At 47.9% G+C, this 14457-nt stretch overlaps 1 protein-coding gene across 1 annotated transcript in view; it reads left to right on the top strand.

The window, feature by feature from the left end:
- LOC125946814 (uncharacterized) overlaps positions 1 to 14457 on the top strand; it is a 74951-nt gene that overhangs the window by 42402 nt on the left and 18092 nt on the right. The window lies entirely within an intron of this gene.

Below are 14457 nucleotides of genomic sequence, written 5' to 3'. Positions count from 1 at the left end.
TGCTTGGATGTGGAAGTCCAGACTTGAGATGGAAGCTCCGCGGACGCGAGAGCGGCAATGTATGCAGGTTTTAGTCGATCGGCAGCCACGACGTCTTCACGGCCGTTGATGTCCAGCGTGAACGTTTTAGGTGTACGATGGAGGACACTAAATGGGCCATCATAGGCCGGTGTGAGTGGTGGCCGTATTTGGTCACGCCGAACGAAAACGTGACTGCAGTCATGCAGATCCTGGCTGACGAAGACAGATTGGGGGTGTCGGTCGGCAGGAATTACAGGAGCAAGGTCGTGAAACGTGGTGCGCAGCTCTCGAATGTACGTAGTGGCATCATGAGTGGAAGGGGGCGACGACGGCTCAAAGAATTCACCTGGAAGACGCAGAGACACGCCATAGACTAGTTCAGCTGACGAGCAGCCGAGATCCGTCTTCAATGCTGATCGGATGCCCAGAAGTACGAAGGGGAGGTGATCAAGCCAACGTTCTCTTGGCTGGTGAGCAGTGAGGGCAGCTTTCAGTTGTCGATGAAGCCGTTCGACCATGCCATTGGCTGAAGGATGGTAGGCAGTCGTGTGGATGTGTCGAATGCCCAAGATATTGGCAAGTGCGGTGAAAAGGGCCGATTGAAATTGACGACCGCGATCAGTGGTGACGACAGAAGGGCATCCAAAGCGTGATACCCAGCCGTTTGTGAAACCTTGGCCACTGTCGGTGCTGTAATGTCGGAAACGGGAAACGCTTCCGGCCATCTGGTGAAGCGATCCACACATGTCAGTAGGTAACAGGCCCCTTGTGATGGTGGAAGAGGGCCGACGATGTCGAGATGGACGTGGGAAAACCTTGCGTCGGGAGGCCGAAAGAGGGATGGTGCAGTGACCGTGTGACGGTGAATTTTAACACGCTGGCACTGAAGGCAGGTTCGCGCCCAGCGTCGGACGTCAGCATTGATACTTGGCCAAAGGAAACGAGATGTGACTAGCTTCTGGGTCGCACGAATACCCGGATGGCTCATGTTGTGCAATTGATCAAAAATTGCACGACGAAACGCTTTAGGCACGAAGGGCCGAGGAACACCAGTAGACGTTTCGCACGTTATTAATGAGGTAGAAAATGGAAGTAGGCACTCCGTGAAAGATAGAGACGTGGATGAAGAGCGAAGACTATGTAGCTCAGGATCGTTGCTCTGGGCAGCTGCTAGCTCTTCCATGTCTAGTGGTGGCTGGGTCGACAAGGCATCGATGCGTGAGAGTGCATCAGCGGCGGCATTTTCCGACCCGTGTACGTGTCTGAGATCCACGGTGAATTCGGAGATAAAGCATAGTTGACGGATCTCCCTTGCAGTGTAATTGCTGTGATTGCGATGGAAGGCAAACGTCAGGGGCTTGTGGTCTGTAACGACGTAAAGGTCCCGGCCCTCCAGTAAATGGCGGAAATGCTTGATGGCGAGGTACACAGCAAGGAGTTCTCGGGCAAATGTACTGTATTTTACTTCCGTTGGTTTGAGTTTTTGCGAGAAGAATCCAAGGGGCTGCCAACCTGATGCGTGCTGCTCGAGAACAGCGCCAACTGCTACACTCGATGCATCGGTGATGAGACGAATTGGGGCATCAGGAACGGGATGTATGAGCATGGTGGCGTCTGCCAGAGCCTTTTTGGCAGTGGCGAAGGCAGATGCGGCGTCGTCGGTCCATTCCAGTGGCGCAGCCGGGTCTTTTTTTATAGCTAATAGGTCGGTTAAGGGCTTTAGGAAAGTGGCACACTTAGGAAGAAAGCGGCGATGGAAGTTTAGTAGGCCCTGGAATTCTCGGAGTCGTTTCATTGATGTCGGGGGTGGAAAGTCTTGGATAGCCTTCACTTTGCTGGCGAGCGGTTGTATACCCTGTGGAGTGACAAGGTGGCCTAAGAACTCGATTGTAGCGACGCCGAAGACGCACTTATTGGGATTTATGACGAGGCCGTAATCATCCAGACGGTGAAACAGGGTGCGCAGGTGGTATTCATGCTCAGGGCCCGATGAGCTTGCTACCAGGAGGTCATCAAGGTAGGCAAATACGAAATCGAGACCTCGCGTGACCTCGTTGATAGTGCGCTGAAAAGTCTGTGCTGCGTTGCGCAGTCCAAAAGGCATCCTTACATATTCGAACAAGCCAAATGGGGTGATGATGGCCGTCTTCGGAATGTCAGCGGGTTCTACAGGAATCTGATGGTAAGCCTTCACTAAGTCAATCTTAGAGAAGATCGTGCACCCAGCCAAATTTGATGTGAAATCCTGTATGTGAGCAAGTGGGTAGCGGTCTGGTAAGGTGTGGGCATTGAGAGCGCGGTAATCCCCACATGGTCTCCAGTCGCCAGGATCTTTCTTCGGGACCATGTGGAGTGGCGATGCCCAGTTGCTGGAGGAAGGCCGCACAATGCCAAGTTCAAGCATGTGCTCAAACTCACGGCGGGCGATGGTGAGGCGTTCTCCAGAAAGTCGACGAGGCCGTGTAAAAGCGAGAGGTCCAGTGGTCACAATGTGGTGAGTGACGGAATGCTTCACCGGTGACTCTCTGGTGTGCGGCTTCGTGAGGTTGGGGAAGTCAGCGAGAATTTTTGCATACGGCGAAGCAGGTGTGAGAGCTCGAAGGCTCGTTGACGAGGAAGTGCAGGGTATACCGTTGATGGATAGGCGCGTGTTGAGATCGATGAGGCAATGAGCATGCATGTCCACAGCAAGGTTGAAAAAACTGAGGAAGTCAGCTCCAAGAACAGCTTGCGAGATGTCAGCGAGGATGAAAATCCAGCGGAACGTACGGCGTAGTCCAAAGTCAAGTGTAAGAGAGCGTTGGCCGTATGTGGGAATGGCGGAGTTGTTGATCGCTTGGAGTGGGCAGGTCTGTTCGTTGCGACGGCGATCTGCACAGGAGGCCGGTATGACGCTAACCTGGGTTCCTGTGTCGACGAGGAAGCAAGCGCCAGTGATCTTATCGGAAACATAGAAAAGGCGGCATGACGTTCTACCAGGACCACTCGCCGCCGTCAGTGGCCGGTCGTCGCATTTCCCGACCAGGAGCACGGGCGAGTGCACTTGCGTGCAGAGGCCCCAAATCGGCGGTGGTACCAGCACATGGTCGAGGACGAGTCGTCCCGTGGCGCGTCGGTTGTCTGAAGTCCCGGAGAGCGTGGAGACGTCGAGAAGCGACTGTGGAACTGGAACCTGGATGCCGATCGGCGATGCGCAGGTACGCAGTCATCGAGACGTCTGACAATGGCGTCCAAACGGTTGTCGATGCTCGCGAGCGCGGGGTCTGCAGCGGTGGCCGGTGGCGACGTGGTCATGGCGTTGAGGCTATGTGCCCGCGAGTAGTCTGCCACTCGATCAGCCATTTCAGCGAGCGTGTCTACTGGGACATCTCCTGCAGCGACGAGGACCGGGACCATGCTCTGCGGTAAGCGCTGAAGGAACAACTCACGCAAAAGCTTCTCCTCTTGAGAGGCGGAGGTCCAGCCAATGAGCTGGCGCATGTGTCGCAGGAGCTGGGATGGGCGACGGTCACCGAGCTCTGTGGCCGTGATGAGCTGTTGGAGTCTGCTGTGTTCAGACTCGGACTTGCGGGAAATGATAGCTTCCTTCAACGTGTCGTAGGGATGGCTCGGGTGCGGCGAAGCTAAAATATCTGTGAAGTCTTCGGCTACGTCCGGAGGTAAGGAGGACACCAGATGTCAGTACCTGGTCTGTTGGCTGGTGATTTGCCGTAGACGGAAGTACGCCTCGACCTGCAGTAACCATGTGCAGGGATTGTTTGGCCAAAATGGTGGCAGGTTGACGTGTTGGATCGCAGCCACCGCAGCACTGTTAGGTCTGGCGTCTTCTTGGGCGTCAGGACCGGTAGACTGGGTGGAAGAGCCGGCGGGATCCATGCGGGATGGTTGGGGTTGCGTGTTCATTATCGGGTCACCATTAACTGTCGGAGCTATAACGAGAAAGATTCAGCCCTGACAGCGTTGAGTTTTCGAACTGATATTTTTTTATTCTCGCTCTGCACCTGCCGCGCGTTCCAATGCCAACTTCGTCTTCCTTGACGGGCGCCGCATGCTGAGGCGCTACAAGTGCATGCCGAAGGCGCCAGTATACTGGCTTTGCTTCACACGTGAGCTACTACTTTGTTTATGCATTCATTTTAGCCTAAGAAAACTGCAAACGCCTCACTTTCAACCATCGCTATCGAAAACGATAACGTCTTCATTAGATCTACTTTCCGCCCAGTGTCTTCCTTGAACGCATGTATCGCCGCATTCATTTTGCTATTTAGGCGAAAACCTAAGGTGTCTATGTTAGCGGTGCCCTTGGTGGTGACCTTACAGTGACCTTGCCGAAACTGCAGCGTAACGAAAAATGGCCGACGCCGCAAAAGAGTAAAAACACGTCTAAAAATGCTCGGATTGACGTCACATTTCTCGGGGAAATTCCTGTAAGCATAGTAAGCTAGCTAGTGACGTTGAAAAGAAAATTTGGTAAATATCGGTCTGGGTGGGAATCGTACCCAGGCCTCCACGGTGCGAGACTAGAACGCTTGCCGTGGGCCACGGCTGCTCCACGTGTAAAACTTGATACGGCCAAAACAGTCTAGAAAAAGTGAATGTGCGGATGATAGCTTCACATCCCCTACAACTTAAGCGAACTTCAATTAAGCTCAAAGGTTAATGATGCAAACTGAATCAGGTCGACCTGAATCTTGTTGGCCTGGGCCGGTCACGCAGTAGGCTAAAACCAATGGGCTTGACTCTAGTAGGCATAGCAAGGCACTTTTGGGTTTCGGCTGATCCCGATATGACCAACAGTCCACAAGTTTACTGCGCATCAATAGTTATAGTTTCCTGAAGCGGACAATACTTATTTGTGGTGCTTCAATAACGAGCGGTCTAGAAATACCTCTAAACTCAATAAAAATATTTCAACACATGACTGAAGATTTTGTTTACATCTGAAGGAGAAAAGGACGATAACGTGTGCATATAACGATCAAATACATTGACATCTGAGCTTGTGCCGACGAGCATAGGGTGGTTCAGGCTTGTGACTATACTGGGCTTGCAGATTCTGTCTGCACTTTGTGCTACCAGGGGATTCGTCCTATAAGTGTCTCAAAGATGACACGACCGTCAAACTGATTCATGCAGTACATACGTTTTCAAGAAAGCTATTTTAAAGACAAGGTTTTCTTAGGTGACTTCAGACAGATTTGGCGTATCTGAGAACTGGGCATCTTGTACCAACTTCTAGAAAAAAACTGTAGGTTAGGTGAATTTCAGTTGTATGTACTTTATAATGATATTAACTAATACCTTGTTTTGCCGAAAGCATATAGCAATAGCCAACAACGAAGAATATAGTAAAAACGAGTGTATTTAGCTTTGAAAGGCAAGTGACGAGTATGTATGTCTGGGCTGTGGCCCGCTGCTGTGCCGCCGCCTTCTTAGCTGCTGCGCTCTCCGCCAGAGGGCGCGGGGGGGAGCAACTTTGGTTCTATAAGGAACATGTATAGTATACCTGATTAAATCAAGCAGGCTAGGCTACTGTTTGTCACCGCCCCGTTTCAAAGGGGATGCCAATAAATCATCATCATCTTTATCATGGTCGCCTTTTGAATAGCATTTGCGAAAAAGACAAAGCCGCACAAAAAAATGCCAGGCCAGCGCAGCATACGCAGCACAGTCACAGCGTAAGCTAGACGAGCGTTTCGACAGTAGTACGTAGTAATTTGAGTGAATGTGTCAGGAACGCGCTTGGGACGCCGTCGCGAGTGCAAGCCGACGCGTTCCATCGCCGATGGCTAGCGCCGTTTGGCCCAGCCAAGCGGCCGACAATGCAACTACGGCTGTCACATTCGCTCTCATTGCAAAGCGCCCGACGCGGCTAAAGTCCCTAAAAAAATTTTAGGGACTTTAGACGCGGCCTGCTTGGGGCGCCGTCGCGCGTGCAAGCCGACGCGTTCTATCGCCGATGGCTAGCGCCGTTCAGCCCAGCTAAGCAGCCGACAATGCAACTACGACTGTCACATTCGCTCCCATTGCAACGCGCCCGATCTAGTGCAATCAACGTGATCCCGAGTGTCCGTCGGTATGTTAGCGCCATCTAGTTAAGGCGGCAGCAAAATTTACAGTGTCTGAAAGGTTGCGTTTGCCAGCGCCTTAACTAGATGGAGCCACCATACCGACGGAGGCTTGGGACCGCGTTGTTTGCGTTCCGCGTCTGAATCGCATCTCGTCGTCTGCGCCTGCGCGCCTGCATAGGGCGCATTTATAGGCGCGTTTCCCGCCCTCGGCTAGCAAGCGCTTGCGTGGCTCAGCATTATATGCGTTTATGCATATACAAATGCAGAACAGAGAAAAGAAATGTTTGGAACTATCAGTGACTACTGTGTTACAGATCGGTTTGTAATTGTCATTGGTGACTTCAATTGCGTATGCATGGCAAACGACAAAACCAGCTCGACCCCTTATAGGGATATCAGTGTTGTTTTCTTAAATAATATCATCAGCCAGCATTGTTTGGAGGACGTGGGTGAATGTTGTGGGTTTGGGAATGATATTCGCTTTACCCATTTTCAAGATAAAAGCCACGCGCGGTTGTACCGTGCCTATTTATCTGCCGATTTATTACCGTTGATCGCAGAATATCGGGTTCAGCCAGTATCATTTAGCGATCATTGGCTCATAACATTTCGTGTCGGAAAAAGAAAAGATAAAACGTGTAGATTTGTTTGGGAAAATTGGAAACTTAATGATAAGCCTTTAAAATACGACGTTTTTATAAGCTATGTCAAACGCAATCGCGAAATTTGACAAAGGGTATTATAAAAAAATTGGAGAACACTGGGAGCTCTTTAAGCAAGAAGTGGAAATGAAGGCCATTGAAAGGTCAGGTACCATAAACTAAAGCAAGAAAGTGTAGAAAATGTGCTCCAAGTCAAGCTAAACACGTTCATTTCGGAAGAGTGCAGACAACCCAGGAACGTTTAAAGAAGACATAAGTACCATAAAGCAGAAATTGGAAATCTTAGATAGGGAGAAGTATGAAGGCGCCGTAGTCAGAGCTTGGTCCGAACGCTTAATGGGTGGGGAGTTTCCTACCAAGCGCGCATTGGGATTGGAAAAAAGTCGCGTGTACCTAAACCAAATAGCAAAAGTAGAGTGGAAAAACGCTGTTATTGCATATAAGGAAGGTATCTAAAGAGCGTTTTATGAATATTACAGTGCATTATATTCGTGCATTGTAGTCAACATAGACGCCTTTAAAAATAATTTTCTCCCTCTAATGCCGCGAGTAAGAGATGAGACGAAAGAAAATTTGGAAGTGCCGATGTCACTGGAAGAGGTTAAGGAAGCTATTAATGATCTCAATTCTGGGAAATCCCCGGGCCCAGATGGGCTTACAGCATCGTTGTATAAGGTTTTAAAGGAAAAAGTAGCTGTAGTATAAGTGTCACTCTTTAACGAGGCTCTCGATATGTCGGTACTTCCACCATCATTTCTTACGTCAAACACTGTTCTTATAGCTAAGGTTAAAGACAAGAATAAGCTCATGCAAGTTACTTCGTACAGATTGATATCGCTTGCAAACATAGACTACAAGATATTCATGAAAAATTTTGCCAAGAGGCTGCAAACTGTAATCCAAGAATTAGTCGGTGAACATCAAACTTGTGGCATAAAATGTCTATCAATAGTTACAAATATACATAAAGCCCGTTCCGTTCTGGAGTGTTGTGATGCTAATTCGGACAGCATCGCAATGCTACAGCTAGATCTTGAAAAAGCGTCTGATGGAGTACCTCACGATATACTATTGGCTATATTACAACACGTGAACGTTGTATCCGTTTTAAGAGAGGGTGTCGCCATGGCGTATAGAGGTTGCACGGCGCGTTTGATAGTAAATAAGGTGGTTGGAGCGCGCATCAAAGTGGAACGCTTGGTACGTCAGGGATGCCCGCTACCGCCATTGCTTTCTTTTTTCATATACATTGAATCTTTTTGTTTGAGCATAATCAATAGCTCCACTATACGAGGATTCCGTCGCCATGCAGCGGAAGTACGTCTGCTTGCATATGCAGACGACATAACACTTTTTTGTGCTGATCATGAAAGCATCACTAATGCCGTTAAAGTAGTTACAGATTTCTGTGGGGTTAGTGGTAGCGCAATCAACTGGGGAAAGTTCCTGGGATTTTGGCCTGGAAACTGGCCAACGACCCCAAACATTTTCTGCAACGTCAGGTGGGATACGACTGCAGCACCCTATTTAGGCGTGCTGTTGGAAAATTACAAGGACAGTCTGTCCCAACTCTACATAAGGCAGCTAGTTAACCGATTCATGTTTTTTTTCGCGATGTATCAGACCCCTTTTTACGAACTGTTTGTCAAGTTAGACTATAGGCAGAGCATTACCAAACTTTGTAGTCACGTCGGAAAGTAAGCCGGTAGGCCTGGGTGGATACCTAAAAGAGGTCTACCTGTCATGTGTATTTTTTTTTTTTGCAGGCTCGTTCTTCATCGAACTATCTTTGGACTGTGTCGCGGAAAAAACTATACAAGGATCTGTGCGACATTGTCTTACCAGTTCCTCTGTATAGATCTCAATATTGTGCCCGACCATGGGCAAACGTTCTTAAACGTGTGAAAAGCACGAGTGTACCAGGAGGAGTTAAAAGATTTTTCTTCAAATCGCATACAAATACATTAGATGTGAATACTTATTTGGAAGAAAAGGGATTTTGCATACCTTGGGGCACTCACGGTTTCATTTATTGGAAGCCAGAAACAATCGAGCATGTATTCCTAGACTGTAGGGAAGCATTTTTCTTCTGGGACATCTTACAACGTACTCTCAAGAAAGACCTACCTGTGGACTCTAGGATGTTTTCCAGTTGAACATGAGGATGGTATTCCATTTGACCTCATTATGCTCTTGGGCCTTCACAGCATTTCTTAATCTAAGATGGCAGTGCGGAACGCTGACAAAAACGCGAAACCGATACGGCTATATTTCAAGGGGAGCATTAATAGAATTATTACTGTGTACCATTTTCAAACCCCACAGCCTGAATGGCTCGCAATAGTTGAAGCATTGTTAAACATGCCCGAATATCAACGGGACAGCACAAAGCCCGTTCCGGGAGTCTGTTCCCTCGAATGTATGTTTTTGTGTAATTGTGCTGTTCAATGTGGCAATACAGAAAAAAAAGCTTGCGTGGCTCAGTGGTAGAGTATCCGCCTCCCACGCAGCGGGCCTGGGTTCGATCCCGGCGGAGAGCGGGTAATTTTTTTCGCATGCGATAGCGGCTACGGGGCGGCGGCGGCATCATCGCGACCCGAAACGGCTATTGGAATGAGCCCATAACAGCTTACGCTGTAAAAAATTGTGCAACCTTGTATCGGCACTCACAACTTCAACTAAAAACTAGAAAACGGCTATATGAGCTAAAGAGGGTAACATTACACGCAAAGTGCCTCGATCAGCCGGTTACGCGGCAATTTTGCGTGTATTCACGGGCTTCTTTCACGCTCGTAAAAACGCGTTTTTGTAGAATGTATTGAGCAACAGAAGGCTGTAGCGGTAGTTTATATTGCACTACAATTTTCTCATTGACACTTTTCCTCTAAATATAATATTTGAGCAGTGGAATAATTAAGACTAATTGTTTATTTACGCGACATGCAATAAATAATCTGAGTATCTCCAAGCGAAGGCAAACAACATTACCTTGGTTCTGTCCTGCCACGTGACATTTGCATATTGCTTAGTCTTGCTGCATGATTGTAGGGACGCCATGAGGAATGGCAATGCAAGCCATAAAATTACCACTGCCGACGTGGGTGGAGAAAAATATTATAGTTTCAAACGCCTTTATAACGAAGTGCTCAAGACATCATGAATTATTCGTTATCAAGTAACTTCGTTGTGAAGGTCGCACACTATACCACTCACAATAAAGCAGGTGAAGCACGTTCAACAAGAAACAAGATATTTAACGTGATTGCAAGAGAAGCTAATTGAAAGAAGAAGAAAACTTTATAAAAAATGCGTGGAGAATTATGGTTGGGGCCCTATGTAACACATTTTCTTGCCAATCTAGGTTCACAGCATGTTCAGTGGGGAAACGCAGAAGATATTTATATGAAAAGTAAACTTAACTATCGGCGAATGCCGCTATTTCTTCCCTTGCAGGGAAAGTTATCCGTCCATTTACACGGATTTTCATCAGTGCTGCTTTTGTTGAAACAATCCTCTTTACCGCCATAGATGGCTTTGAAGACTTCGTCAGTCGTCAGTTACAATTCTAGCATGTCGTTTTTATCAAGCCCGACTGATTCGGTAGCCTTTGGACTCGGTTATGCGCTAGAAAAAGCTGCGTAAAAATTCATTCATTCATGAATCAGTGCGGCAGGTACGTTTCTGACACCACTCGGCTTATCAAATGAGCAGCTTGTGCTGCCGGTAGAATTAGCGCAGAGCGTAGCTTGGTTAGGTCTGCGGAGAGTAGTGCTGGCCCCGTTATTTGGCATGTATTGTAATGCAACAAATCACCCATCAGGGCCGCCTAAAATACTGCGCTGTACAAGCAATTGCGTTTAAGTAGTCTTTGTTGTAGAGGAAGCTCAAACGCGCGAATGCTTCTCGCACTCGATGGGCCAATGAGAGATACAGACGCGTGTAGAGCTCGTCTCGCCAAAGCGCACACCCGCCACGCCGAGAAGACGGCCCAAGGTCGCGAGGCTTATCTCGACCGAATGCACCAATCGCATGCAATCCGCGAGGAGTGGCGGAACATCGAGCAGCGTTTAGAGGTCATGGAGTGGAACAGACCCGCTCTACTCAGACGCGTGGCTGACGAGGCTTCTCCTAATATGCAGGGCGGCGAAGAAGACACAATGAGGATTGAAGCACTTGCGCGTGAAATGTGGTACGATTAGGATACGTTATACGTTAATAATAAACGTTAACATTAAAAAACATAATAAACACATAAAATTTATATTTCTTCAACGAATCATTTGAATAACTATGTATACCTTGTCTTTTTCTCGCTTGGACATTCGGTTGCTTTTTTTAAAGAAGCCTATAAAACTTCGTGCTCTGGGTTGCTGTCTCCTATATAAGCGAGTAGTAGTAGTCTCGGTAACATATTAGTGAACACTCAGTGGCACCTCACAGAATATGCCTTTAGTCGCAGCAGGATTTGCTTGGTCAATGTAGATGACGTCAGAATATAAAAAAGATCACCGCATATGCACGAAGTGAATCATGATGAGTGGGTCGAAGCAGTGCGGTGTGTGATATGTGGCGATATATATGCGGTGTGTGATATGCAAAAACGGTGTGTGTGACATGTGGCGATATATATGCGGTGTGTGATATGTGGCTGCATTGCTGGTAACTTGGCGACTACCAAGGAATCTTTTCACGTCGAGCAAACCACGTACTCACTAGCTGTGATAACCACCGGAGAACTCTTGCTGCAGCACTGCGACGGCGTTGACTCGCGACTGTTAGTTTGGCATGTTGCCGATTTTGGTCACTGCGATCGAGGAAATAGCGCTTGAACCGCGCATCGGCTCCTCCCGTCTCCGGCAGACAACGCTTCTGACGTTTAGCCACCGCTTCCCAAACTCTCACCTCCAGTGTGGCAGCTGATGATGGTAAGTGGTTCTTGAGGGAAAGGGAAAGGTTGGCGCTATCTTCTGCAGCCCTTGAGGGAGCACGGCTCAGCGCCAACGGGGAGGGGTAAGTGGGAGCGAAAGAAGTGTGGCAGCTTGTTGTCGGCGTTGCCGCTTTGCCACCGCTTCCCTCGCCCTCGCCTCCGGGGTAGCTTGCTGTCGGCGTTGCCGGCGAGCTGCCGCGTCCCGCGGCCTGAATACCGGGTCCGCTTGGCGTTTTTGCCGCTTTGCCGATGCTTTCGTGCCCTCGCTGCCAGAGTAGCTTGCTTTCTGTGTAGACGCTGAGCCGCAGCATGCCGCGTCTTACGTTCGTCCATGGCAGAGAGAGATTGTTTGGTTTGGAACGCGCCGTGCACAGCGGCGCCATCTCGTGTATAGACGTTGAGCCGCTGCATGCAACGTTTCATCCATTACAGACAGATCGCGTGGCAGTCGATGTGAGCACGGACGACGCCGGATGGACAAGGCTAGACGCTAAGGAGCTTCGCCCCTAAAACATTGTGTAACTCTTCTGTCTTGGTCATGCTGCTCGATCCGTGTCTTTTCTCGCACTGCCGCGTCTTCTTCACTTCTTGTTGACTCCTTTAAATTTCCACCATCTGTCTTTTATTATTGGCTAACTTTGCATTATAGATGCCCGACTACTGCTGGTCATAAATCGCTTCAAAAGATGCTCCATCGATATTTCTATCAAGAAATGGTCGAAGTTATCAACATAGATATTGTCAAAAGAGCGGTAGCTTGTGAAGAGATTGAAGATATATGCGTGCAGCTGTTCACGAACACGATTATGGCAGCCGATTTGGCCCCGGACAATCCATCGCGAATCAATGGTGTCCACGAGGAGACCGTTGCGCTATAGTGCCTAGAATATTGGCTATAGTGTGCCGAGCACGCTTCCTTTACAATGGCGAAGCGTTGCGCCGTCTGCAATGAATGCCCACGTTGGCCGGCAAGGGTCGCAGCCGTGTAAATGGGGGCAGACTGCACTTGTGTGCTTGGCTAGAGCAGTTTAGCAGTGTTTGCGTCGACTTCAGCGTTTGCGTTTTCATTGTCATTACAGTGTTGCGTGTTTGTTCTTGCGTCATAAAAGTTTCGACTGAGTTTGTGGTTGCTCTGCTTCCGTGCCTGTGAGCACGAGAACTATATGACGGCGGTGAAAGAATGTTGAAACAACAGCGACCGTGAAGAGAGGTTATGCTTTGCGTGGTTGTGCTGGAGTATTTACTGCTCGAGCGAAGGGCTTCTATTCTTTTTCATTGCACCATCTGAAGGCACACGGCCCAGCACAATGGGAATGAACGATAAAAAAACGACAAAACGCTTACGCCAGTTACTGTTGTGTGAAAAGTATTTAAAAAGCCGTTTCATCGAAGACGCGTTCACTGAACGTATATTTTTTTATTTATTTAAAAATACCTTGCAGGCCCAAAGGGTATTGAGCAGTTGTGATGGGGGTTTACTTATTACAATGAAAGCACAAGCAAACTAGCGTGGAACAGGGTTACAATGGAAGTGAACAATAAAACGCAACGCAACGAAGTAAATTCCAAAATACAAAAGAAGCTTCCAACGCAAGTGAACCAAAAAAAAAAAAAGAAAAATGCAGCACAACAGAATACGTTTCCGAAATAAGCAACCTTTGAGTGCAAGTGAAGAAAAAAAACGCAACACATCGCAAATTAAACAAAACAATAACTTCAAGCGAAGAGACCATGTTACAGCACTGTTTAAAAAAAAAAGTATGTACCACAAGCTTGTGACGAAATGTATTCAGGTCACTATCATCGTGAACGGTGTTTTCAGCGATCTTCGCCGAGATAAATCGCCTCTTGAATCGATGCGATACGTAGGATATTCTCAAAATATCCTACATACCTTGTACCTCAAAGCAGAAAATTCAGAGGGAAAAAATATATCTCTGTGCGAAACAACTTCCACCAAAGTGGCACAGGCGCACCCAGTCGGTGGCCCCCTTGTTGTGCGCAGCCGTTGAGAGCGCTGAATTGGAGAACTTCGAAGGATCTGGTGTCCACAGCAATGCTTATGCATTAGAATTAAGAGTGCGCCCAACGCTGTAGTTTAAAATCCGCGAGTGCTGATGAATTGCAAAATGATGGTGCTCGACGGCCGCAAACCACCAGTGAAGGTCGCCATCTGTACTGCCATCTCGATCTATACTCCAGTCGCGTGGATGAAAATGCCATCTGGGCCAGTGGAATCATTAGCTTATGCCTACTGTGAAGGTGAAATGAACAACTTAAAATAATTTATTTGCCACCTTTATTTAAAGAAAATTGTTGTGTTCGGAATGCTGTGATAAAGACAGAAGACAAAACAGGTCACGCAACTTGTCATGAGGTATAATCCGATTGATCAAGAAATTTGCCTTATTTACCAGCTCCAGCTTGTTTATGGTGGACTCAGTTTAATTAAAGCCTGCTTCAAAGAAGCAGTACTATACAGGGTGTTTCAGCGAACACTTTCAAAATTTCTTAAAGGTTACCTGTGGCAGATAGCACAATTTTCGTTCATGAGCTGGTCTACTCGAAGAGGCGGACATTCCTTGCACATAAATTGACATGCATAATTGAAAAATTACCAATAATTCACTAATTAAATGTTTAACTAATTACCTGATGGCCCATATTGCAATTTAGAAATTGTAGCCGTGGAGTTCGCTAGGCGGATCCACTTGGAACGAATTCTCGGGATGACCCCAGTTTGGAGATAATAATTCCCGAACTTTGCCGAGAAATA

The sequence above is a fragment of the Dermacentor silvarum genome, chromosome 7 (assembly GCF_013339745.2).
Source record: "Dermacentor silvarum isolate Dsil-2018 chromosome 7, BIME_Dsil_1.4, whole genome shotgun sequence".
In the NCBI taxonomy this organism is placed as follows: Eukaryota; Metazoa; Arthropoda; class Arachnida; order Ixodida; family Ixodidae; genus Dermacentor; species Dermacentor silvarum.
The sequence above is the reverse complement of the archived record's forward strand: the minus strand, read 5'-3'. Positions and strand labels throughout refer to the sequence as shown.